This window comes from Rhineura floridana, chromosome 17 (genome assembly GCF_030035675.1).
Source record: "Rhineura floridana isolate rRhiFlo1 chromosome 17, rRhiFlo1.hap2, whole genome shotgun sequence".
NCBI classification, from domain to species: domain Eukaryota; kingdom Metazoa; phylum Chordata; class Lepidosauria; order Squamata; family Rhineuridae; genus Rhineura; species Rhineura floridana.
Genome location: NC_084496.1, coordinates 20,325,039 through 20,351,374, shown reverse-complemented (window position 1 = coordinate 20,351,374; position 26,336 = coordinate 20,325,039). Strand labels below are relative to the sequence as shown.

General features: G+C 41.6%; 1 protein-coding gene across 2 annotated transcripts in view; it reads left to right on the top strand.

Annotated features, from left to right (window-relative positions):
• Nucleotides 1-26,336, top strand: part of ADAP1 (ArfGAP with dual PH domains 1) — a 113,291-nt gene that overhangs the window by 36,739 nt on the left and 50,216 nt on the right. The window lies entirely within an intron of this gene.

The following is a 26,336-nucleotide window of genomic DNA, read 5'->3' as shown; positions in this document are numbered from 1 at the left end:
CATTGATTGATTTTGCTGTATGAAGCTGGCTCATGCCAGCTAAGCAATGGGGTGATTAAATGCTTCAGTGCACTGCTATTGAGCCCAAAGTTATAACTTTTTTTCCATCTAAGTAGACCCTTTTAATTTTGAGCATGGTGTATTAAAGCCAGATAATTTGTTCACACGTCCAAATCCTGTGAAGCAGAGTGTTATTTACGCTGTATATTAAGAGAGTTCATTGCCTTCAGATGTGGTTGGATGCAGTGGTAACAAGCAATTACAGTATGATACCCTTATAGTCAGCATTGGAGCATTTTTAGCCATTATTTTGCACAGGTGGGTAAACGGTTGTTCACCTCATTAACGGTGTAGTTCTGTATGTGTCTACTTGGAAGTAAGCCTCACTGAGTTCAATGGAAATTGCTCCCAAGTAAGTGTGTATATAGGATTGCAGCTTGAAAGTTGTGGTTATAAAGTGTTGGATTTAGATTGTGGAGTCCTGTGTTCAAATCCCCACTTAGTTGTGAAGCTCATCTACAACCCTCAATTCTATGAGATTAAAATTTGGGGGATATTATGAGCAGAATAACCTTTTTAAAGGATTGAATGAACAGTGTCAACAAGAGCTTTTCATGTGAGTAGCTGGTTTTCTAGAGTGCCTGTTGCTACAGTGGTGTTAAAACTTTGTGTCGTTGAATTTGTCTTTAAAATAACAACTTGATTAGCTATGGTTGTTCTAGAGTGCCTTTATTTTCTAGTAAATCACGGATGGGAAACCAAGTCCCCTTCAGACATTGCTGAATTACAACTACCATCCTCCCTGACACCTTTTGGTGAACATCTGGTCCTCTGGCTGTGAGCCATTGACTGAGAGCACTTTTGCTCTGGCTCACACCTTTGCCACCACACCAGAGAAGACTCGTGACACCATAATGGAATAATGTTATATTTATTAAAATATAACAAATATTAAACTTCAGCCAATTACATCCAAATATCCAAATTGAACTTACTTCGGGCAGGTGAGGATAAACCTGACTGAAGAGGGATATTCCCTCCAGTCCCCTGGGCATGTCAGTCTCAACGGACTGTGACTCCCCAGCCAAGGATGTGGGAAAACTTGTCCCTCCTTGCTAGCAGAGCCAAGTATGTGTTTCCAACTTCCGCATACCGGCTGCGCCGTACAGGCTTTCACCATTCTGCGCAAGCTGGTCCCACAAGGACACGCCCAGGTCCCCACCAGTCATTCAGCACTGGTAGTTCCCTAGGGAGTGCCCTTTAACAACATGCCTCCTTCTCCTACTTTGTCCCCACCTTCCTCACCTGCCCGAATTCCATGCCAGCCATAAGCTAGACATCCACAACCCCCCCCCTCAAAAGCCAATCGAATCAACCCAGCAGTATGGAGTAGGCAAAACCAAAGGGATTCTGAAGTCAAAATCCCTAAAAAAAAAAAAAAAAATCCTACTCAGCCCCAACTGGCGACTAGCAATGCCCATACTGACAAGGGGGGGATGGTGCCGCAAGGCAAAAAGAGGGAAGATTTAGAGAGAGGAGTGGGCTTTTAAACCCACTCCTGCCTCACTTCCATTGGTCAGAAAACCCCATCTGACCATCTTCAGAAACCATGAAAAGGTTCCTGAGCCTTCTCAAAGTCGGGTGGCGGCAAACTTGCCCCTGCTTAAGGTGGGAACGCCATTGTCAGGCACAAGCTTAAGTACTATATCTGGGGAGGCAACCTCCCCATAGCCTTCAACAAGGAGCTCAGCTGTACTTCCTTCCATTCAGGCACACACCAGCCCCACAGCAATCAAAGCTGCATACAAAAATGTGTTTATTAGGAGAAATTAGCACTAAAATGCTGGAAAATTTTCATGAGGAAATCTTGCAAATTTCTGCATAAATGTGAGGAACTGAATTTAAGATTGGAAAAATGAGAAACTGAAAGGACTGAAATTAACAGGTCCTTCCTTCCACCCCTAACTTGCAGCCATAAATCATGACCATAGTTTGTTACATTTTATCAATACCTTGGCACAGTCATTAACCAAAATTGAGAAAATAGTCAAGAAATCCGAAGGCGGCTAGGACTGGGGAGGGCAGCTATGAGAGAACTAGAAAAGGTCCTCAAATGCAAAGTTGTATCACTGAACACTAAAGTCAGGATCATTCAGACCATGGTATTCCTGATCTCTATATATGGATGTGAAAGTTGGACAGTGAAAAAAGCGGATAAGAGAAAAATCAACTCATTTGAAATGTGGTGCTGGAGGAGAGCTTTGCACATACCATGGACTGCGAAAAAGACAAATAATCGGGTGTTAGAACAAATTAAGCTAGAACTATCATTAGAAGCTAAAATTATGAAATGGAGGTTATCATACTCTGGACACATCATGAGAAGACATGATTCACTAGAAAAGACAAGAATGCTGGGAAAAACAGAAGGAAACAGTAGAAAAAGAGGAAGGCCAAACAAGAGATGGATAGACTCCATAAAGGAAGCCACAGACCTGAACTTACAAGATCTGAACAGGGTGGTTTATAACAGATGCTATTGGAGGTTGCTGATTCATAGGGTTGCCATAAGTTGTAATCGACTTGAAGGCACATAACAACAAATCCTCTATGGCACTCAGGGTAGTGTTTAATTGTCACCCTACCTTCATTTTATCCTCTCAATAACCCTGTGAGGTAGGTTTGGCTGAGAGAGATTAACTGGGCCAAAGTCACTTAATGAGTTTCACAGTTGAGTGGAAATTCAAACCTGGAGATTCCTAGCTTTAGTCTGACATTCTAACCAGTGAACCACAGTGGCTGTCACCAAACATTCTGCTGCTTTTGCAGCTTTCATGTAGCCTTTCATGCAGCGAGACCGACGTTTACAAATGCAAAATGCACAAATGAATCTGCAAATCACATTGTCCTTTATTGGATGATGGAAGAGCAATCTGCATTAGGAGAGGAAAGGTTCATAGCATCAGCCTTAGAGCAGAACTAGATATGTTATCAAAGTTCTCCAGCAGGATAAAATAACACTTTTCTTTCATCGCCTTTATTTTTAATCCTCAAAGCACTATGATTTTTGGAAAGAACTTTTCTTCATACCAATCAAAGCTGCTGTCATAAGAGGTGTTTTGGGCCATTCACTAGAAGGGGAAAATTAGACTAATCCATGGTGTAGCATAAATCTGTCTTGGATACTAATGGCAAACTAATGGAGAACTGTTGCTAGTCAGAATGCCCAGATAGACTGATCTGGGGTAATAATAGCATCTGTGGCCTCAAAGGTCCTTCATGGGAATGGTCCCCCTGAGCAGGTCAGTAGTTCCCAGCCTAACCTACCTCACAGGGATGTTGGAAGACTGAAATGATGGAATGTCCAGAAACCAAACATGAAACGAGGTGGGGAGGAAACAGAGCTACCTTTAGTGGCTTTTCATAGGTGAACCTGGTCTTCAGCCCTCAGTCTCATGAGGGGAAATGGAGGCAGGAGAAAGACGATTAGAATGTTCTGTTTTTTTCTTCCCATCCACCATTTTGTCCAGGGTCAGCCCTACTGTTAGGCAGTGTGGTGTGGAGTGTTTATATGGAACATTGGTGGGTGTGAGGGGAAGGGAGGGTGCCAGTGAAATGCACAATAAATGCCACAGCAATCATTTTATATAATATTTATATACTGCTTAATCAGAAGAATAAATAAGGTCGCATCTACACCATACATTTAAAGCACTATTTTATCATTTTGTCAGAATCCTGGGAACTGTAGTTTGTTAGGGTGTTGACCTCATAGTGGGATATATCTAAGTTCTACTAGGATGTTAATGAACCAAAGTTTGTCATGCCCATTTATGGGTCTGCTTTAGGACCAGCATTGGATACAACACGGAACTACAATCCCCAGTACCCTGAACAAAATGCAGTTCCCAGAATTATCGGACTGTGAAAGTGGTATAAGGGTGCTTTAAAGGTGTGGAATAAAATTTAGATAAAATTAGATTTTAAAAGCAACTGTACATAATAAAATTACATGTCTGGGTAGGCTTGCCTCCGCAAGAACTTTTTTTGGCAAGTGTTGAAAACAGTGCACTGAAGGCACCTGCCTAATATCAGTAAAATATAAATCCCCTTCAGACATCCTGCAAGGCCCTATCTGTACCATACATTTCAAGCAGTATCATTCCACTTGAAATAGTCACGGCTTCCCTCAAAGAATCTTGAAAACTGGAGTTTGTTGAGGGCACTGAGAATTGTTGGGAGACCCATATTCCTCTCATAAAGCCGCAATTCAGAGAGTGTTTTAACAATCAATTTATCTTCCCAGAGAACTTAGGGAATTGTAGTTCTGTGGGGGGAATAGGGGTCTCCTCTCAGCACCCTTCACAAACTACAGTTCCCAGGATTCTTTGGGGGAAAGCCATGACTCTTTAAAGTGGTATAAGAGTGCTTTAAATTTATAGTGCAGATGAGGTTCAAATCTCACCAGTGTTAATTGTGTTGTATTGGTGCAATGTCAGCTCTGACTTAAGAAAGTTGTGGTCTGTAGTCTGTGTTCCTCTCTTGCCCTTGCAGAGGTTCCAAGAAGTATATAAAGATCAGAAAATGTGTGCACCATAAATAGTCTGCCTTCCCTTTCCTTTGAGGACAGATATTTCTGTTGACATACCACAGTGTTTATTTTCAATTTCAGCAGACGAAGTGATGAGCAAACAAAGTGACAGACCACAGGAACACCATTTGTTTAATAGAAGCATCTCCCTGTTTCAGCTTTTGAAGCTTAACATTGTGCAGAAAAGGATGACAGAAATGTTAAATTATTTGGAGCACCTTCCAAAAGCATTTGGGTCTGTCTAGTCTGTGGGGCAGGGGGATTGGTGGCCAGGGACTAGGTGATTTTAGACTCTAGACATAATGGTCTTATGGGTGGTGTAGGGTGAGGCTCACTTTGGTCACATCCATTCCATACATTTAAAGCATATCTCCCCCCCCAAAAAAACAGAATCCTGGGAATTGTAGTTTGATAAGGCTGCTGGGAATTGTATCTCTGTGAGGAGTAAATGACAATCTTGATTCTTTGTGCTTCAAATACATGGTGTGGATATGATCTTAAGATGGCAATGTGGAATAGAATCAAATTCAGGCTTGCCTAAACCAGAAGTCAGGTTTTGAAAATTAAGATGCAGGGCAGCCAAAAAGAAGTTTGCTTTCTTTATACAATGCAAAATGAACTTTTGGGATTCACTGTCGTGAGTTGTTGTTGTTGTGAGAGCCACTGGATTTTGTTCTTTCAAAGATGATTAAAGAAATGCACGGAGGAAAGGTCTATCTCTTAGTTATGATCTCTTAATGGGACCTCTGTGATCACAGGTGTCATGCCTCTGAATTGCCATTTCCTGAGGAGGAAGGCTTCAAAAGGCTCCTTAGGTGACCGGAGGCTGCAATAGGCCACAATGAATACATGCCACCGGCAGTGATGCTTCTGTTGTAGTACTTCCAACTCTTTTGAAAACATCCAGAGGGGTAGTTTTCTGCCACAAAAACAAAGTATCTTGTGGCAAGTTAAAGACTTAAATATATTAGGGCATACTGTTGTTTATTGTGGCGTAGGTCCATGAAAGCTGATGGCATAATACCTATTCGTAGGGTTGCCATAAGTCGGAATCGACTTGAAGGCAGTCCATTAGGTTTGTGGTAGAGCATTTGCCTCGCATGCAGAAGGCCCCTGGTTCAATCCCTGGCAAGTCCAGGTAGGGCTGGGAGAGAGCCCTGCCTGAAACCTGGACAGCCACTGCCAGTCAATGTTGACAGTGCTGAGCTAGATAGACCAATGATTTGGCTCAGTAAAAGGTAGCTTCCTATGTTTTTGTCACCACCTGTCCCTAGTCCTGGGGCAGTTGTTCAGTGGTGACTCCACATCTGAAAGCTGGGGTGGGAAATTCCCTTTTTGGCAAACTTACACATGCACACGCTTTATCACAATTCAGGGGCACATTCAAGCCAGGCAAAACCATGCAAAGAGGATGTGGAGAAGGGTTGGTCTGGGGAGAGTCCTGAGGACCAAATGGAGAGCCCTGGAAGGACCATATTTGGCCCAAGGGCTGGGTTCCCTAACCTGGCCCTGAAGCAACTTCTCCAGGAAGCATTTCTTCAGTGCTTGGAACCATTTTTTTTATCATTAATTTTTATTCAAATTTTTCAAAGACAAAAAATAAAACAAAACAAAACAAAAATAATTAAACAATAAAATAAAATGTTGACTTCCGATTTGTCGCAGATCAGTTATAGGTCTACAATATATAACAATCCTGTCTCTTAAATTATATTATAAAATCACTTTCCTCCAGTAGTTATCTTAATTAATCATCAAATCTCATAAACATTACTTTATTCTTTCCACAAAAAGTCAAAGAGAGGTTTCAATTCCTTGAGAGCAATATCTTTCAATTTTTCTCCAAATAAACATGTCGATTAATCCATCTCATTCAAATCTGTTAGGTCCAATAATTTCAATAGCCATTCTTCCATTATCAATATTAATTCCATCTTCCATCTTCAATAATCCTGTTAAATCCAGTAATTTCAGTAGCCATTCTTCCATTATCAGTATCCCATAATAATCTTGTTGTCATAGCCATAGTCCAAATAAACATATCAATTAATCCATCTCATCAAATCTGTTAGGTCCAATAATTTCAATAGCCATTCTTCCATTATCAATATTAATTCCATCTTCCATCTTCAATAGTCCTGTTAAGTCCAGTAGTTTCAGTATCCATTCTTCCATTATCAGTATCCCATGATAATCTTGCTATCATAGCCATAGTCATATAATAAGAGTCTGATGGGGATTTCCTTTATCAGAAATATTTCCTTGCCATCAATTCTGAATATGTTGCTGAAATATTGTTGTAAAGTCATATCTCTGTTCTTCTTTTTTACAAAATGCACTGGCTCATCTCTTGAGAATAAACTTTATTTCTAATATCCGTAAACTCCAGATCTTTTTCCAGTTCCACATTTGTTCCAATCTCCAAGGCTTGTATCTTCCCTTTAATTTTTCTTTTCTCATCTCTAATCTCAACAATCTCCTCTCTCACAGAATCCCCTATTTCTTTAAGCTCCTGCGTCATTTTGCTAAGTTCAATTTTCATCTCCTGTCTACCCTGTCTCAGGGTTTGTTTCATTATCACAATCTCATCCATTATTTTCTGAAACATAATTTCTTCCATGGTCTCAGTCACTTTCCTGGTTGCCATTCTTTAAATCACAAAAACAAAAATTATTTCAGCCACAATTGGGTTAATATTCCAGGCTTACATCAGAGTGTAAACTGTACAGCCTGCCTTATCTCTTATATGTTCAGGAATACAAAACAAGTTTAGTTCCCAGCATCAAAACAGTTAGTGGCGTCGTGAACAAGCAGATTCATCAAAATGAAATAGACCAAAAAGAAAATAGTCCCGGACATATAATACTCCAAAGTTCATAAATCAAATTTATTTGTTTTTTTCCCCTCCTCGAAATAGAAATCCCTCTTCCGTTAGTATCTTTAGAATGCACTTCCAGGCCAGCTTTTTGCAATAAAAACACAGATAAGCTTTTTCAATTTCTTTCCTCCTTAATTTCGTAAATAGAAGAGAAAAGTTATAACTCACCAGAAATTCTTTATAGCTGATTCATTGACAAATCTCTTTTTGCTGTAACAATTTAAACCAAGTGAAGAAAAAATAGAAAGAAGGATGCTTGCCTGTTAAAGTCCGTTTTTCTTTGTAGAAAAGATAAACGTGTCGCTAAATCAGTTAGAGCTTGTTGGAATGTCCGTCCGGCATGCTGGCTGAACCTTCTCTCATAAATTAATTATGAAATCCAGTCCTCCCAACAAAAACAGGCTTTGTGGTTAATCTCTACGTTTCTCCCTGCCCGGGAGAAAATCTTTACCAGTCAAAAAGAACGTTCTGACTGATTTTAAAACTGAAAAAGCTTCTTCTGAGACGAGAGCTCGTCTCAAAAAGCAGGCACAGGCAAAGTCATCCTTCCCGGAAGTCAGTGCTTGGCACCATTATGGAGATGTGTATCTTGCCACAGCTTCTTCAAAACCTACGGAACTTGGGGCCCTGGTATGTCCTATTCTGGACAAAAATTGCCACAAAATTGTTGATCTAAAATTGCACTCCATCTTCGCCGTGTCCAGTGGAGACTGGTGGCTCTGATGTCAGTGGGGCAGTGAATCGGTTCTGGACTTTAGTCTGAACTTTCACGGAGGTGTCCAAGATGCTTTCAGTTCAGACTAAATCACGGAACTGATTCACTGCCCCACTGACATCAGAGCCACCAGTCTCCACTGTGTAGGACAGATGTCTTGGAATACAACAGGTGTTGGGAACCTTTGGCCCTCCAGATGTTGCTGAATTACAACTCCCATCAACCTCAGCAAGCATGGCCAATGGCCAGGGATGATGGGAGCTGTAGTTCCGCAACATCTGAGGGGCCCAAGGTCCCCCACACCTGGACTACAGTTGGTAGGCCCAACTATTGAAACAATGTCCTTATACAGATTTTGGCCATGAATTCCTCCAGCTCAGGTGTGCGGAACCTTTGGCTCTCTAAATGTTGAATTACAATTCCCATCACCCCTGGCCATTGGCCATGCTTGCCAGGGCTGATGGGAGTTGTAGCTCAACCACCTGCTCTAGCTCACTGTGTGTGTGTGTGGGGGGGGCTTGGGCTGAAAAGTAGGAATTGGAGCTGTCAATGGCTAACCCTTTTGTGTGCAGACCATGTGCTGTTATATAATGTGCTGAGTTATACTGTAGCTGGTGAGATCACAAATTAAATTGATCCTTGGTGTGGCAAGTAGGGATGGGCAAATCTGATTATCTCATTTTTCCAATCTTCAGTTCTCCACATTTCGACATCAGTTTGCGTTTTTTAAAATTCCTCATGAAAATTCATCAGCATCGTGCCGATTTCTTCTAATATAAACATTCATGCACACTTGCCCAATGTACACGTTTTTGCAAGGTGTAGTTTCCCTAATACAATGCATTTTTATCCACATTTAACCTTAGTATATGCATTTCTGTACACGTTACAGAACTCATTATGAGGCTGGAGAACTCATGCAAAAATTGGAAAAGTGTAAATTTCAAAGGATGGCTGTGTTTTGGTTCAAGTATTGTTTGGAATGTGTGGATTAGATGTGGTATTTAAACGTGAACTGAATTTCTCCCCCTTCCTAGAGGAAGGCAATGGTAAACCACCTCTGAATACTGCTTACCATGAAAACCTTATTCATAGGGTTGCCATAAGTCGGGATCGACTTGAAGGCAGTCCGTCCGTCTGTCCTAGCGGTAGGTTAATAATTCCGAGTTGGTATATGGAATCTCAAAGGAAGATTCCTGTCTTGGATCAGTTCCTTTGTGATAGAAGAATGGCTGCAATAGACACCCCCCCCACACACACACTACTTGTTTATTATGGGCAAAACATATAAAACAAGTCACTTTCTTTGTTGGAGCTTCTATCTTCCATCCTGCAGACAGCTTGAACAGTAATGTTTTTAATAAAAGCAGTGGGTGTGGAACTGGTATTGCTGGGTATATGGTGGCTAGTGGAGTTTTTGGGGTCCCAGGGGTTATATTGGGAAACATATTGCATCTTTCACAGTGTGTGGCCTGGCAAGAACTTTGGCATTTATGGTTTCCCATCGCCTCCTTAAGATTTAGTCTATAGGCCCTTGTTTCATTTCTTGGCTGTACAAAGCTGGGCAGGGCCGCAACAGATCTGTCCACCCTTTGTTCTAAAGGACAATAACAACATGAACAAGAGGGGAGCTTGTGGGAATGTTAAATAGCAGCTGTAGGAACGATAGGCAGTTGATGAGCTAGCAGTTTTTGCTGCTAGAGGCATCCCCCAAAGCCGCATCTACTTTCAGAAAAGCAAGCATCAAAAGTTTTGCATTGCTTCCATCCTGCCGATAGTAATGTGTTTATCAGATTGCTCCCTCTAATTCTGAATACAGTTACCCTCCTGCCAATGGGGTTGGAGCCATACTGGCACCACCGGGAAACAAAAGGAGAATTTTGATGTGTTCAGGTGAACCTTGAAAAACCAAATGGGTAAGCTCCCCATTCCCAAACAAAACACAAACCAACAGCCTAATGGCAGAGCATGTTCAGGGGTTTTCAGGAGCCATTGAATTTGAGTGTCAGTTGGAAAACAACCATGGAGAGGAGAAGAGTGGATTCACTTGCATGAATGACCCCATAACAGTTCATAATATCCTGGCTAATCCGGTACACGAGTGCTCCTGGAAGGGCAGTAGAAGGTAATGTGGTACCCTCCAGATGTTCTGGACTACAACTCACATCATCCTTCCCCATTGCTCATTCTGGGTGGGGGCTGGTGGGAATTGTAGTCCAAAACTCTGGAGGACACCACATTGGCTAGTCCTGTGCACACGACTTTGTGCGTGGGGGGGCTATACTGGGGCATTTTGTAGCAGGTCCCATTTACTTATAACAAGTGTGAATCTAGCAATTGCTGGGCATGTGTTTCTGGTGCATGTCACCACACGCACATTACAGTGATCACTGCAGAGAGTAGACGCACATTGTAAAAAGTGTGGGAGTGTGTGCGCACGCATGTGTTTTAATTTATCCAGAGGGTTTCATGGCTGAATAGGGATTTGAACCCAAGGTCACATCCATACCATACATTTAAAGCACATGGCTTCCCCCAAAGAGTCCTGGGAACTGTAGTTTGTTAAAGGGCGCTGGGAATTGTGGCTCTGTGATGAGTAAACTACAGTTCCCAGGGTTTTTTCAGGGGGAAGCAATGTGCATTGAATGTATGGTTTGGATGTGACCCAAGTCTCTCCATCTTCTACTGTGCAATGGGACCTAGTGTAGTGGGCTGGAATTGGTCTGACCCACTGAACTGGTCCTCTGTTGAAGTTAGTAAGAAGTAAAGATGATAGACCCCTCCTTCTGTAAAGGAATAACTGTTGCCTTCAGATTTTAAATATCTTAAATGGTCAAGTATGTCAAGTTATTTTTGAGTACCTGCCACCAGCCACCCCTCGGCAAAGGTGATAGATGGCCCTGCATGTGAGATATTTAGGGTACAGTCCTAGTGAATTTTTAATACAGTGATCACCTTGGTCTCAAAAGGCAGAATAATCTTTCTTGCATTCACAGTGAAGCAAAGAGAGGTGCTGCAGATGGGCAGTCGATGTCTTATTGGAAGGGTGGGGGTGCGTGACATACAACAGTCCCCGGGGGAGGCTGGGCATATTGAACATCAAAGCTGCAGATTTTCCAGGATCAAACCTAGGGGGATTCTTTTGCAATGAGATTCACTGCTAAACAATCTTGAGCTATTATTTATTTATTTATTGCACTTGTATACCGCCCCATAGCCGAAGCTCTCTGGGCAGTTTACAGCAATCAAAAACATTAAAACAAATACACAATTTAAAAACATATTTTAAAAAACAATTTAAAACACAATTTTAAAATTCAAAACAATTTTAAAATTATGACTGTAGTATTTATACACTAAGTCATGGGGTGGCTCGGGGTACCTTCTGCTTGGGAGAGGAAATTTTATTTGAAATGTATTGTTGTTCTTCCTGACTGTATGTTGCTGAACTGTGTTTTGTAGAAATATGACTTGTATTTTAATATGTAGTTTGCATTTTGTGCTGCCCTGGGCTCCTGCTGGGAGGCAGGGCAGGATATAAAACAATAAATAAATAAATAAATACTTTTCCTTTTACATGTGTTCAATTGAGGTAGCCTATGGCTCTGAGCAATAAATATTCATTTCATTTCTTAAGAATATAAGAAGAGCCTGCTGGATCAGGCCAGAGAGCTATCTGGTCCAAGATCCTGTTCTGACAGTGGCCATCCTGATGCCTCTACGAAGCCCACAAACAGGACCCGAGTGCAACATTTATTTATTTATATCCTCCCCTTCCTTCCAGAAGGACCCATATGATGATGTGACCTCAGTCGCATTCCTGAGTTTGTTCTGTCCTGTCTTAGGGCCCCTCCAGACTGTTTTTCTTGGTGGTGGTGGTGGCATATATTCTATCACATGCCACTGGCAGAATAAAAGTGCATTAGCTGTGAATTTATACTAGACCATGCACATGCCATTCAGCTTTCTTAGTTTTTCTGGATGCTTCTCCAATTTTATTGCATTCTTACCATCAGGAGGGGCACTCTTGTGCTACAGCACAATAAACATTGAACAACACCCACCCACCCCAAGAACATTTGCGGTATTAAAAAGTCAGAGGATTTCAGCAGGCACTTATAAGACATGCACTGACTGGAAACAAAGCAGTAGGTCTGTCCTGAAACCTTTGCAGGTGCATACAGTGTTGAAAGTGGGATTGTGCAAAACTGTCCTGATACCATCATGAGCACAATTCATTATGAATTCACAATAAAAAGAATGTCTGGAAGGGACACTAATCTGTATTTTTTTTAAAAAACAACAACAACCTGCATGACCATATTTAAATAGGCATTTTTAAACACATTTTGCCACAAAATACACATTTCTAAGTTGTTGTTGTTAAAGTATCCTGCCCTTCCTCCCAAAAGGAGTCCAGGGTAGCAAAGTTATGATGATGATGAAATGCATTTTAATTCAAAGTCCACATTTTGAGCCGAAACCTATATTGAAAAATTCAGAAAAGTACAAAATCCAAATTACATCTATATTCTAATCCACGCATTAGCTCGGAAAGTGCAGATCAGGTCAGTTTATATCAAAGTTTGTGAATATCAATTATCCTTGCTTACCGCATGCCTTTTCTGGATGAGTAGAAACAATTTTGTTCAGGCTGATGTTTTGGTAAGGTTGCCCCCAGTGTATGCTGCTTTCAGTGCTGTGTGATTGTTATTTATAGGTGTATGTCTTTATGAATACCTCTTAGCCTCTTTGATGTGTCCCTTTTGGACAGGAAAAGTTGGATAGAAATGGGATAATACATAAAATTTATAGCTGTGCTAGAGGAAGAAACTGCTGATGGAAGTAAAATGAATACACAGGTGCAGCCACCCATGGACAATATCTCTCAGCATTCGGTTTAAATATTTTTAGATCCTGCGCCCTTTCCCCCCTGGTTTAATGGTAGGTTTTATCAGGAGATGCAGAGCTGAAAAGGTGAGCACAGTCGGGATTGGCATCCAGTGTTGAAATTACCCTTCTGGGCAATACTGAGGTAAAAATGCATCACTGATGAGGCAAAGGCGCCTCTTTTACAGGCAGCAGGGGAGCTTGCAACAGAGCCTTCTCATGCTGCTCAGTCAATTACATCATCCTGCCTTGCAGGGGAAATGACTCACCCAGAGAGGTTGCTGAATTTCCAGTCACTGGACACCAGGGAGGTCTCTCCCATACCCAGTGCACACTTCCCAGGAGGAGGCTAATGCTCTTAGGTGTTCTTGTTTGTTTGCTATTTTGCTATCTGGAAGCTCTGCGTGTGTGCAAATTCAGAATGCATAGCTACAGCCTTGCTCTGTTGCTCAGGTTAGTAACTCATGAAAAGATGACGGGGGTAGGAGGAGACCTGGCCAGCACTATGCACTCCAAAAGTTGCTGAACTACAGTTACCATCTTTCCTGACCGTTGGTCATGCTGGCTAGAGCTGATGGGAACTGTAGTTGGGGCTGGGCAAATCTATCAATTTCAGTTTCTCATTTTTCCAGTCTTAAATTCAGTTCCTCACATTTCCACATCAGTTTGTAAATTAATATTGCTTAAAAAGTCCTCCTGAAAATTTGTCAGTATTTTAGTGAGAATGTCTCCTAATGTATCTATTTTTGTATGTAAGTTTTACCCAATATACACACCTTTGTAAACATATTTCCCTAACATACTGCATTTCTGTATGTTATTTTCGCTCATTTTTACGCATTCATCAGGGCAGCATTTGTGTACATATTACTTGGTTGGAGTATTGCATTGGGAAATTTGGAGAAATCCAAAATTTTAAGGACAGCTCTATTTAGATTTGCATATTGTTTCAGGAATATAGTCCAAAATGTCTAAAGGACATCCGGTTGGGGAAGGCTGAACAAAATTTTGCAGAACCGTTTAACCAGATATAAAACTGCTTGACAATCTGCAGTCTCTGTACTGCTCAAATTAGGAGTCTTGATAGGTGGTAGTCTCTTTTTTTGCTGACTGGAGAGAAATTTAAGAGTAAGAAAGCAACTTGGCTTCTTGTGAGCTTGAGGCTGCCTGAGAGATAAAGTTAAGGGAGGGAGGTCACCCTTTGAGGGCAACCAAAATGGAGTATGTTTCACCATTGCGATAACAAAACAGGTTTTTAGACAGGGCTTCTGCCGGGGATGCTAATGAGAGAAATGGGAAGAGACCTCTGAAAGAAAATATAGGGCACTAACCTGTAGACTGCCACCTCCATCTACTCCTCAGATACTCAGAGTCTCCCTCTGATGCTGGAGGTGCAGCTCCATTAGGCATGGGGGAGAGGTTAGGTTCAGTTCGCATTTAAAGCTGAATTTATAAAATTAAGTTTCCAAAACAATATAAGAACCAAAGTTACAGCCATCTTTGGAATTCACACTTATTTATTTATTAATTAATTTATTATTTAATATGTATCCCGCTCTTCCTCCCAGCAGGAGCCCAGGGCGTCAAACAAAGCGCTAAAAACGCTTTAAAACATCATAAAAACAGATCTTAAAATACATTAAAACAAAACAGCGTTAAAAACATTTAAAAATATACAACTTTAAAAAAGGTTAAAAACATTATTAAAAGCATATTAAGCAATTCTAACACAGCCGCAGACTGGGATAGGTCTCAAGCTAAAAGGCTTGCTGAAAGAGGAAAGTCTTCAAAAGGCGTCAAAAAGATAGCAGAGATACTCAAAAATACTCATTGTATTTTTATACTATTTTATGTTCACCGCCCAGAGAGCTATCGCTAGTCGGGCGGTATATAAATTTAATAAATAATAATAATAATAATAATAATAATAATAATAATAATAATTGTGATGCACTTTTCCAACCAACCAATAAAAATGCATATATTAGGGAAAAGTGTGGACAAAATGAATATATTGGTGAAAATAACATGCAAAAATGTTAATATTAAGGTAAATTGCTTGCCAAAAATGTGTACCTTAGTCAAAAAGGCATACTAAAATGTATTTATTAGGAGAAAATTGTACTAAGACGTTGACGAACTTTCATGAGGATTTTTTTTAAAATTGCAAGTTGCTGCAGAAATGTGGAGAACTGAATTTAAGATGGGGAAAAATGAGAGACAGCGAGAACCAAAACGGACAGATCCTTCCATCCCTAATCGCTCTCATGACGTAGACTATCCTACCTCACAGGCTTGTTCTGAGTACGAAATAGTAAGGGAGAGAACCTTGAGCTCCGTGGAGGAACTTTGAGATATTGGAAGTGTGACTGATGGATTATGAAACAAGCCACTATTTAGCTAGATGGTCCACTAGGGTTAGTATGTTCCCTATACCATCAGGATAAATAATCTTTCTTTCTTTCGTTGCTCATTTGGATTCTCGCCTGGAAGGGTGCCTTCCATGAAAAATAAAATACAGGCGCAGAACCCACTATCTTATGCACTGACCACAGTGCTTTGAAACCACTAGCCCAAGAATGCTCACATCTTTTTGAAAAGAGAAGAGGCCTTGAGCAAGCTGCTAAGCTTTTCTCTGATAGTTTAGCTAGAAAAACACTTTGGTTTCTGGCTGTGTTTCACTGTATTGATTTCCAGCACTTGGGTAGCAAAAGATGTCAAGTTTTTCTTTTCAAAATGTTCCTTTGGTTGTGATGCAAGGGCAAACAATTCTATAAGTGCTGGCAATTTCTTACAACTCTCTCTGTCTGAGTATCATTTTCTCCTTTAGGCCTTAAAATGGAAGGCATCCCTACATCAAGGGAGAAGGAGAAATTGGATGCAGTTTGCATTTAAAAGTGAACTTAACTGCATTTGCACTGTTCGAAACAATACATCAACCAAAACAGCCATCCTTCAAAATTCAGTTCTCAAAATTTTGCAGTGCTGTTTTCCGGCCAAGTAATGTGTACTAAAAGTTTGCAGCATTTTCCTTGGGATGGGATCCTTACAGCATTTGTATTGCCACACGACTGGAAGAATCTAGATGTACGAGGAGCTTAGGAATGGCATGTGCATGGCCTCTGTCCCCTAATTATTGCCCCAAACCCCTATATCCATGGGGGTGCTGATTGCTTCTGCACACTGTTATTGCTTAGCATTAGAGTCTGGAGAGTTCAAAATGCAGGCTCCCTGACACAGTTACAGCATTTGGGAAGTTTCCCTATGCCTCTGTGTTCAAATAACATGGAGTCTAAGAAGTTTTGTTCAGTAATCAAAACAATACAGCTTGTCCCACACTTCTGCTCTGTCAGGTGGGATTGTTTATGGCTTTCTCTGACTTTGAAGGGATGATGAGCTAATTGGCTTACGAATGTTCTCACTTGGCTAATGTAAACAAGTAGCCTGATAATCAAACAAGCAAGCAATCTTGAGAACGCAGCTGCATTCTCAGGCCAAGCTGTACCACGTGCAGGGTCAGGAGACATCAGCTGAGGAGGAAACCAGCTACCTGAATGATGGGAAGATAATGATCTAATAGGTGGAAGATGCCCCTCCGAAGGGGTTTTGGGGGTATAAGTATGGGACCCCTAGATCAGGGACATTAAGCCTTCAGGGGGGCTGAAGAAGCCTCCAGACATCAAGATTAAAGAACAAGACTCAAGAGCCACAACTCCTCAGGCAAGAGAATCCTCATTGTGGCTGTTCCACAGACTTCCAGCTCACAGGGCAAATGTAAGAGCAATCAAACAGACGGGGGGGGGAGGCAGAGGCCCATTTGCCATTAGTTTCAGTTTAGTGTTTTATTCCTTGCAAATGACAGTTTGATGTACACAGCTTTGCTAATAAAGCTTTCAGTTTCTTCACCACCAGCAGTGTTCGTGATCCTTCTGAAATTCCGAACTTATTAGTCTTGTGCTTGGCAAGGGACTAGGCATTTGGCGTTATAGCATTTTAGTGCAAAGTTCTGCGAAAATATATTTTTATATAATGTTGACTGACAAACACATTGTTGCAAGCAGTTCCCCCTTATATAATGCATCTTTCTATGCTATTTTCACCAAGGTGTGTATTTTTATGCACATCTTCACCTAATATAAGCATTCTTGCACACGTGGTTTGATTGGAGAAGTACACTGCAAAATTTGGAGAAGTGCAAATGTTGAAGGATAATGGTGACTTAGTTTGCACATTGGTTCGAGAAGTGTGAATTAGGTTCTCATGAAAACAAGAACAAAATCAGTTTCTCCCCCATCACTGCCACCACCGAGGGCAGCCCCTCCCCCTCCTCTTCCCTGCTGCTGCTCCAAAGAAGGGGGTGAAAAGTTTTTGTTTTCTTTTGTAAGTACCTGGATGCACACCAGACTGTGCACAGTAATACTTCAGTTTTAAAAGGGAAAAAGACAAGTCATTGGTCAAGCTGACAAGGCTTTTCACAAGCCGCATTCACACCATACATTTATTCCACTATTATTCCACTTTAAACCGTCATGGCTTTCCCCAAAGAATCCTGGGATGTGTCATCTGTGAAGGCTGGTGAGAGTTATTCTGAAGCTCACTGGGTGACCTTGGGCCAGTCACTGCCTCTCAGCCTCAGAGGGAGGCAATGGTAAACTACCACTGAATACCACTTACCATGAAAACCCTATTCATCAGGGTCGCCATAAGTCGGGATCGACTTGAAGGCAGGGCATTTCATTTCATTCTTCTCACAGAGCTACAATTGCTAGAGTCGTTTAAGAGTCACTTTCTCTTCCCAGAAAGCTCTGGGAATTGCAGGTCTGTGAGGGGAATAGGAGTCTAACAACTATCGGCGCCCTTCGCAAGCTACACTTCCCAGGATTCTTTGGGGGAATCCAGGACTGTTTAATGCGGAATAACAGTGGAATAAATGTCTGGTGTGAATGTGGCCCCGGCCTTGTCAGTTTCACTGGTGAATCAAGGAAGAGGGAGGGCAACAGCAAGAGGGTGGGCTAGGAAACGTGCAGGACCGCACCCAAGACTAGACACAGGGCAGATTGTGTTAGGAGCCAAGGCAGGCAGGTGGGAAGTGTCTTCTCTCACCCTAGCTGAAGGAGATGTAGTGTCATGGAGAACATTTTTGAGATTGAGGGCCACATTCTCTTCTAGGCAATATTGCAGGGGCCACATGCCAGTAGTAGGTGAAGCAACACATGTAAATTTTATCTTTGGACAGTAGGATAGTTTCTACACACACTTCTCTTTCCTCCATTCAGACAAGCAAGAGGCTTTAGCAGAGTTCAAGGACACGTTCTAGCCAGACAAGAACACTCAAGGAAGAGACAGAGCAGGGCTAGGGAGGGGTGTGGGCTGGGGAGAGTCCCAGAGGCCAGATAGAAATGCCTGGAGGGCCGCAGTTGGCCCCCATCCCTGAATTTCCCCACCCCCAGTTTCACAGATTCATTTCACTGATTCTTCAGCATGCTTACTTGGGGAGTAAGTTCCATTAAAGTCAATAGGGCTAACTTCGGATCATATGCGTAACACTGCACTGTAAATTGCTGATTGTTCCTGTTCCACCTCTTAAAAATGGCACAAAATGCTGCTTTCAAACTTTTAGGTCTGCTTCTAATAAAGCATTTTGGGGCTTTTGCAATGTATTATTTATTTTGTTGAGATATTGCCAGAAAACAAAAACAACGCATTTTAATGGGAGTGATGACCATTGCCGCTCCCAGCCAGCAACAAGTGCCAATGCACTGAAGTTGTGGGAGATTCACAGATGGCAGTGGAAGCATCTTAAAATGCATGCACGATATTTGGCTTTAAACAACTTAGAATCATAGAATAGAATTGTAGAGTTGGAAGGCGTCTATAAGGCCATGGAGCTCAATGCAGGAATCCAGATTAAAGCATCCCCGACAGATGGCTGTCTAGCTGCCTCTTGAAGGCCTCCAGTGTTGGAGAGCCCACCATCTCCCTAGATCATTGGTTCCATTGTTGTACCACTCTGACATTAGGTGAATGTGGTAGACACGTGCTTTGCATGCAGAGGTCCCAGGGTAAATCCCCAGTGGCATCTCCAAATATGGCTAGGACAGACCATCCTCTGAAATCTTGGGGAGCGGCTGCCAGTCAGTGTAGACAACACTGAGTTAGATGGACCAATGGGACTCAGTCAGGATGAATCAGGATGTGAGGAAGGGCTATACTCAGTGACTGAACATTTGCCTTGCATGCAGACGGTTCCAGGTCCAATCTGTGGTATCTCCAGGTAGGGCTGGGAAAAATCTCTGCCTGAGACTCTGAAGAATCTCTGCCTGTCAGTGTAGACAATACTGAGCTAGGTAGACCAGTGGTCTGACTCAATACAAGGTGGGTAGGCTTTAAGTTGGATTCCTGCATTGAGCAGGGGGTTGGACTTGATGGCCTTATGAGCCCCTTCCAACTCTACTATTCTGATTCTAAGGCAGCTTCCTGCGTTTCTGTGAGTGGAGTGGTTAAGTCTTCCCAGCTTCAACCATGAAACAGACATAGTTTCCTCCCCAACCTTCACTGGAGAGCAGAAAGTGTCAGGGTAAGGCAAAATCTGCAGAGGTGAAATTGACAGGGTTCCCCCCCAGTTTTGTCTGTTTGGCCAGGAAGATGGTAAAGAAAATCTGTATTAATTTCCACACCCATATAGGAAATTGATATATTATGGAAAGCAGTTAATAAATGGAATCAAATAAATGAATAAAATAGTGCACAGAGGGCTAATTAAAATGGCCGTTGGAGTGAATGTGTGCATGTTCCCAACTCAAGTGACAAACAAAAAAGCAGGAAGGTTGAGCTGTCATTGTAAACCCACCTGCCTTTGTGCCCATCCATAGATTTTAAATCTTGATATTGTCATGTTTAAAACTGTGTTTCTGTCTTGCACATCATAGAGAGGCTTGAGAATATTTTAAATGGCATGGGGGCTCATAAGCTGTTTTGTGCTGCAATCTTAAACACTGTGGGTGTGATCCAGCCCAAGTTAAGTACTTTTTAGTTCAATGGCAGTAAGGATAGGGGAGAAAATTCAATTCTGTTCACATTTTAAAGGTAAACTTACCGAAGCTCTGCTCACGGCCGGAGTGCAATTCCAACGGAAGGAGGAAGTCGAATCTCCGGTAAAAGGGGTCGAGGTCCACTCAGCCTTCCATCCATCCGTGGTCAGTAAAATGAGTACCCGGCATATGCTGGGGGGTAAAGAAAGGCCGGGGAAGGAACTGGCAATCCTACCCCATATATACGGTCTGCCTAGTAAACATTGCAAGACGTCACCCTAAGAGTCGGAAACGACTCGCACTACAAGTGCAGGGACACCTTTACCTTTAGCTTTTACCTAATCCGCATGTTCCAAAACAATATGCAAACTGAAACATAGCCATTCTTTGAAAGTTGCACTTTTCCAAATTTCGCAGTGCAGTTCTCCAGCAAAGTAACATGTGTAAAATGCATATATTAGGCTGAAGTGTACATATATTTGTGAAAATAAGATATAAAAATGCATTATATTTTAGGAAATTGCTTGCAAAAATATGTCTTTTTATTCGGAGAAATTCACACTAAAGTGCTGATGAATTTTCATTAGGATTTTTGTGAAAAAAACATAGCAAATTGCTGCAGGAATGTGGAGAACTGAATTTAAGAATGGAAAAATGAGAAACAGAGAGAACAAAAAATCAACAGGTTTGTCCATCCTTAAATGAGAGAATGAAGCAGGAACTTAAATCTCTGATAAGTCAGCGGCTCTTGCAAACTTACAGTTGGCTGGATCATGCCCCTTGTTACTTCAGTTCTCCAGAGATACACAGACCAGTAGATTCTGCACAGAGAGGTTGGCGCCAATCATAATAAGGTTGGCTCTATAATAATGTTGGTAATCGGTGTCACGAGACATCTCTGTTGCCTCTGTAGGCTTCCCTTTGCCTGCTTGGCTCAAGCCATATGAGCACTAATTGCCTTGGAATCAATCATTTGCAGCCTGAGTGGGTTAATTGGGTATTGTGGAAGCAATCAATTTAATCAGCAACTTTAATCTCTCCAGCACAATCTGCTTCTGTGTGACAGGACGTTAATTGGGCTGTGCGAGGGGTCTGGGTGGCAAAACAGTATCCTTGGGAAAGCAATGTACATGCTAAATTGTTATTAAGGAAAGAATATTGAAGTTATTGTCCAATACAGTTAGTACCGAATATAGACCAGGGGTTCCCAAACTGTGCTCCATGGACCACTCATGGTCCACAAGCTTCATTCAGGTGGGCTGTGGTGTGTTTGCATTAACCATTCATACTAAATTTTAACTGAATTTAATTGCTTCTTTTATTTCTAGTATTGTATGTTGTATTATAATTTGAATGGTAATACAATAACATACAATATAAGAAACAAATAAAGCAATGAAAATACAATTAAAAATTGTACAGCACAGCACTCTTCAATTGCTACAACAGGCAGAAAAATCATTTAGGGGTCTTTCGAAATCCTCAGTAAATGTCAAGTGGTCCGTGGGGTAAAAGGTTTGGGAACCACTGATACAGAAGAAAATATATGATCACTGATGTCAGTGGGAAAGATACTTACTTTAGTCACATACTTTAAGGCAGTGCCTGGAATGAACTAGTTCAGATTAATTCATTGAATTAATTCAAAAATCTCTGAATTACACCTGAAACAAATTCCTATAATTTCCAGGTGAACTGAGTTCCTTTTGTGGTTGACGTTTGGGTGATTTTAAATTCAATTCAATTTTAATTCAATAATCTCTCTATATAGGGGTTTAATTGCATTTAACTCTGTGTGTGATTGCGGCCACTGCAGTCACCAGTTTTAGCTATCTGATGCTGCTGTTTAAGCTTAAAGATCAATACTGTAGGGCAAAATAAGTGCAACAATTGTTCATACTACACTGTGTGAATGCTTTGATGTTTCCTTAGTCTTAGGTATATCTTTATACTTTAGCAGAGCAGCTTGTGAAATTCTGACGTCTAGTTGTTGTTTTTGTCCTGGATCTCATGAATGAGATGTGAATTGAACTGCAATGGAAATAATTCCTCTTTTGGAGTGGGTGAATTGGAAATGGAACTAATTCCTTTTTAAAACTAACTTTTCAAGCACTGCTTTAAAGTGAGCCCATACTTCAGTTGTAAAGCAACTAGTGTATATGCAGAAGTTTAGAGATTACCAATGCTCTGTTATTATTATAACATTTTATATTCCATCTTTCCTCCAAGGAGCTCAAAGTTCTCTGCTTCGTTATTTTTTCCCCATTAACATCCTGTGAGGTAGATTAGGCTGAGGGGCAGTGATTGGCTCGAAATAATGCAGTTAGCCTCATGACTAAGTGCAAATTTGAACCCTGGTCTCCCAGGTCCTAGTCCAACACTCTAACCACTATACCACACAGGCTCTGCAGGGACATTGCTAGGTTCCTAAAAGTTTTGAGGCACAGGCCCATTTCACAGATTTGCCTCTGGGCAAATCTGGACAGCGAGTGATTGGAGTCTTAGCCAACCTATAAGCAAGATTTTTAAAAAGCAATGATTTTAAAAAGTTGGGGAAGGGGAAGGCCAGTGCAAGTGATGTAGGGCTTAGATTCCCTGAATCACCCCCTAACAACACTCCTGCTGTGATTGGGATGAGCAAATCTGTGAATTTCAGTTTCTCAGTTTTCCAGTCTTAAATTCAGTTCTTCACATTTCCACATCAGTTAGCATTTTTTAAAAAAAACTTAACATTCATCAGCACATTTCTCCTAATATACACATTTTCATGCAATTCTGCCTAATACACACATTTTTGCAAAGCACTTTTGCCTCATATAATGCATTCTTACATGTTGTTTTCACCAATATAGTCATTTTTATGCACATTTTAACGTAGTATATGTATTTTTGCACAGATAACTTGGCTAGAGAACTGTACTGCAAAATTTGGAGAGGTGCAAATTTCAGAGGGCAGCTGCATTTCAGCTCGTATTGTTTTGGACAGTGTGAATTAAATGCAAATTGAATCAAATTTCTCCCCTATCTTTTGTGATGCCTAGTGTGGTTTTGTTTGAAAATCTTATGAAGTGAGGAGGGAGTCCAGGATTTTTTAAAATGAAATCTCTCCTCCTGAATTGTCCCCGATCTATCAAATATGTGGCTGTACATACAGCTGTTGAGCATGGTTAAAACAGGCAGCGATTCCTATCTCCACACAAGTCAGATACAAAACATGTCATATTTACTTGTCTTTTGAGGAGCCAAAACAAGTGCCGGTTGCCTCTTTCTCTTTCGCTCTCTACCTGCCAAGCATCTTCAATTGCAGTGCAGAATGCTACTTAATTCCACATTGCATTGTACATGATAGATCACAAAGAGGCTAATGAATTTCTCCTTTGAGGAGGCTGACAGAAAACACAGGTGATGCCTTGGGGATACGGTTGATTAAATCATCAGGTTCCCTCAAGAGCAGACAGTTGCACTTCCTGGGTTTTGACATTTTGGTGTCTTTAACGGGCTCACTCGTTTGAATAACAATGTAAGCAGTTCTGTACTTGCAAGCGTTCAGTTGGTTGCTCCTTGTGTACAACCAGCCTTTTATTGATGTATGTCGTATTTTAAGCAGCATAGTCCAATGAAAGGCAGTGTAGTGTAGGGGTTAGAGTGTTAGACTAGGACAGCCTTTCCCAACCTTTGGGTCCCCAGATGTTGCTGGACCACAATTCCCAACATTCCTGATCATTGGCCATGCTGGTTGGGCTGATGGGAATTGTATTCCAACAACATCTGGGGACCCAAAGGTTGGGAAAGGCTGGACTAGGACCTGGGAGACACCAGGTTCAAATCCCCACCTGGCCATGAAGCTCACTGGGTGACCTTGGGCCAATCACCCTCTCTCACCCTTACCTACTTCACAGGGTCACCGTGAGGATAAAATGGGAAGGGAGAGAGCCGTGTGGGCCCCCTTAAGGTCCTTAGAGGAAAGGTGGGATTTAAATGGAATAAATAAATAAAATATCTGCAGTGTGGTGAATGCCCATAGTCCCATGCGATAATCAAATTTCAGCATCCACAGTGGTGCAATACCTTTATGAGGACCAACCAAATTATCACGAAATAGTGAGCAATCTTGCAAGTTCCACAGAAGTCTTCACCAGGTCGGATCAATGTTGGCTTCAGATTTTGGAGGAGCCTTAGGTTAAATACCCTCTTGCTCACCCTCTGCCGCCCCCCCGAGTCTGCCTCCTCTGTGCAATTACCACTAGCTCCTGCTGCTCTGCTCCTCATTGCTAACACCTGGTTGCTTGTCAGGCAGAGAGCCAACGAGCAAGCAGCCTGTAGCACCACCTGCTCCTTACCACCACTACCACTACTACTACTGTTGTTTGAGCCAGAGCAAGAGGTGGGTGAACAAATAAACAGGTTGCAATGGTGAAGAAGAGCAGGTTCAGGGGGCCCTATTCAGGTGTGGGCCCTTGGTAAATGCCTGATCATGCTGGCCCTTGATACTGGTCCTGGGCTAGATGTTCAGAAATGGGTGGGAGGAGGGAAAAGCTGGCTTGGAGGGGTATCTTGTTTGCTATTGTTTGGAGCCTCTGGGAAACTTGCTAGACCAAACAACCTGTAGCCTGGAATGGGGTCTCGAGTGCAGCTGATTGTATGCTGAATGGAAGGCAGCAATGCGCAGTCTGGAGAAGAGCCATCAGCCTTGGGGCCAGGGTTTATTCTAAGCCAGTAGTACACTGCCCACACCTGAACTAGCCAAGTAATTTGTCCCATACTATTAACAGGGTTTTTGGGGTGTGTGTGTGACAGAACTCACCAATACGGAGTACCTGCACTCTTTTTTTTCTGCTCATGCTAGCCATTTTGTGCTGCACAAGATACAAGTACCAGCACCTCATTTTTTTAAATAAAAAAAGCATTAGCGATTAGTATAAGGTTATGAAGATTTAAAAGGAAACAATGTTTATCTTCATTTTCTATTTGTTTTTAATCTTTTCTCATTTTTCCTTTTTATAAATTTGTTGTTATGTGCCTTCAAGTTGATTATGACTTATGGCAACCCTATGAATCAGCAACCTCCAGTAGCATCTGTCGTGAACCACGCTGTTCAGATCTTGTAAGTTCAGGTCTGTGGCTTCCTTTATGGAATCAATCCATCTCTTGTTTGGTCTCCCTCTTTTTCTACTCCCTTCTGTTTTCCCCAGCGTTATTGTCTTTTCTAGTGAATCAGGTCTTCCCATTATGTGTCCAAAGTACGATAACCTCCATTTCATCATTTTAGCTTCTAATGATAGTTCTGGTTTAATTTGTTCTGACACCCAATTATTTGTCTTTTTCATGGTCCATGATATCTGCAAAGCTCTCCTCCAACACCACATTTCAAATGAGTTGATTTTTCTCTTATCCGTTTTTTTCACTGTCCAACTTTCACATCCGTACATAGAGATTGGGAATACCATGGTCTGAATGATCCTGATTTTAGTGTTCTGTGACACATCCTTGCATTTGAGGACCTTTTCTAGTCTTCTTTCCTCTGTATTGAATCCTATATGCTCAACTGTTCAAAAACTGATTTTGCACTGCACAAAATGTTAAAATAAACCCTGCTTGGATTCCTGCACTGAGCAGGGGATTGGACTTGATGGCCTTCCAACTCTATGATTCTGTGATTCTACACTTGGGGCCTGCCCATAAAAGCAAGAGAGATTAGGATGATGTCGGCTGGTTCCAGGAACAATCTTTGTTCATAGTCGTGAGAGTGTGGAGGTGATCTGTGAGTTTAGTTTGGGCCTTAGGTGAGAGCCAAAGTGGATGGGTGGAGTCCTAGGGGAGAGCCAGGGGGGCGAGAGGTGTTGAGTGGAAAAGTGTGTCAAAAGGAGGAGGAATTGCTATCTGTGTGTGTTTATTTTTATTTATGGTTTTATTGTGCATTTTTGTAACATTTGCTGTTTTAGTTTTCTGTAGCAATCTTTTTATGTATTAAACAGTATAGAAATTGAATATGCTGAAGCCATGAAGTCTGCATTTGGTCACAGTTTTAAAATGGAGCGTAAGAGGAGATTGAAGACATCGGCCCACCTGCACTATCATACCACTACTAAACAGTCATGCTTTTCCCCAAAGAATCCTGGGAACTCTCGTTTGTGAAGGGTGCAGAGAGTTGTTAGGAGGGCCCCTATTCCCCTTTCAGAGTTATAGTTCTCAGAGTTCCCTGGAAAGAGGAATTGACTGGTTAAAACACCT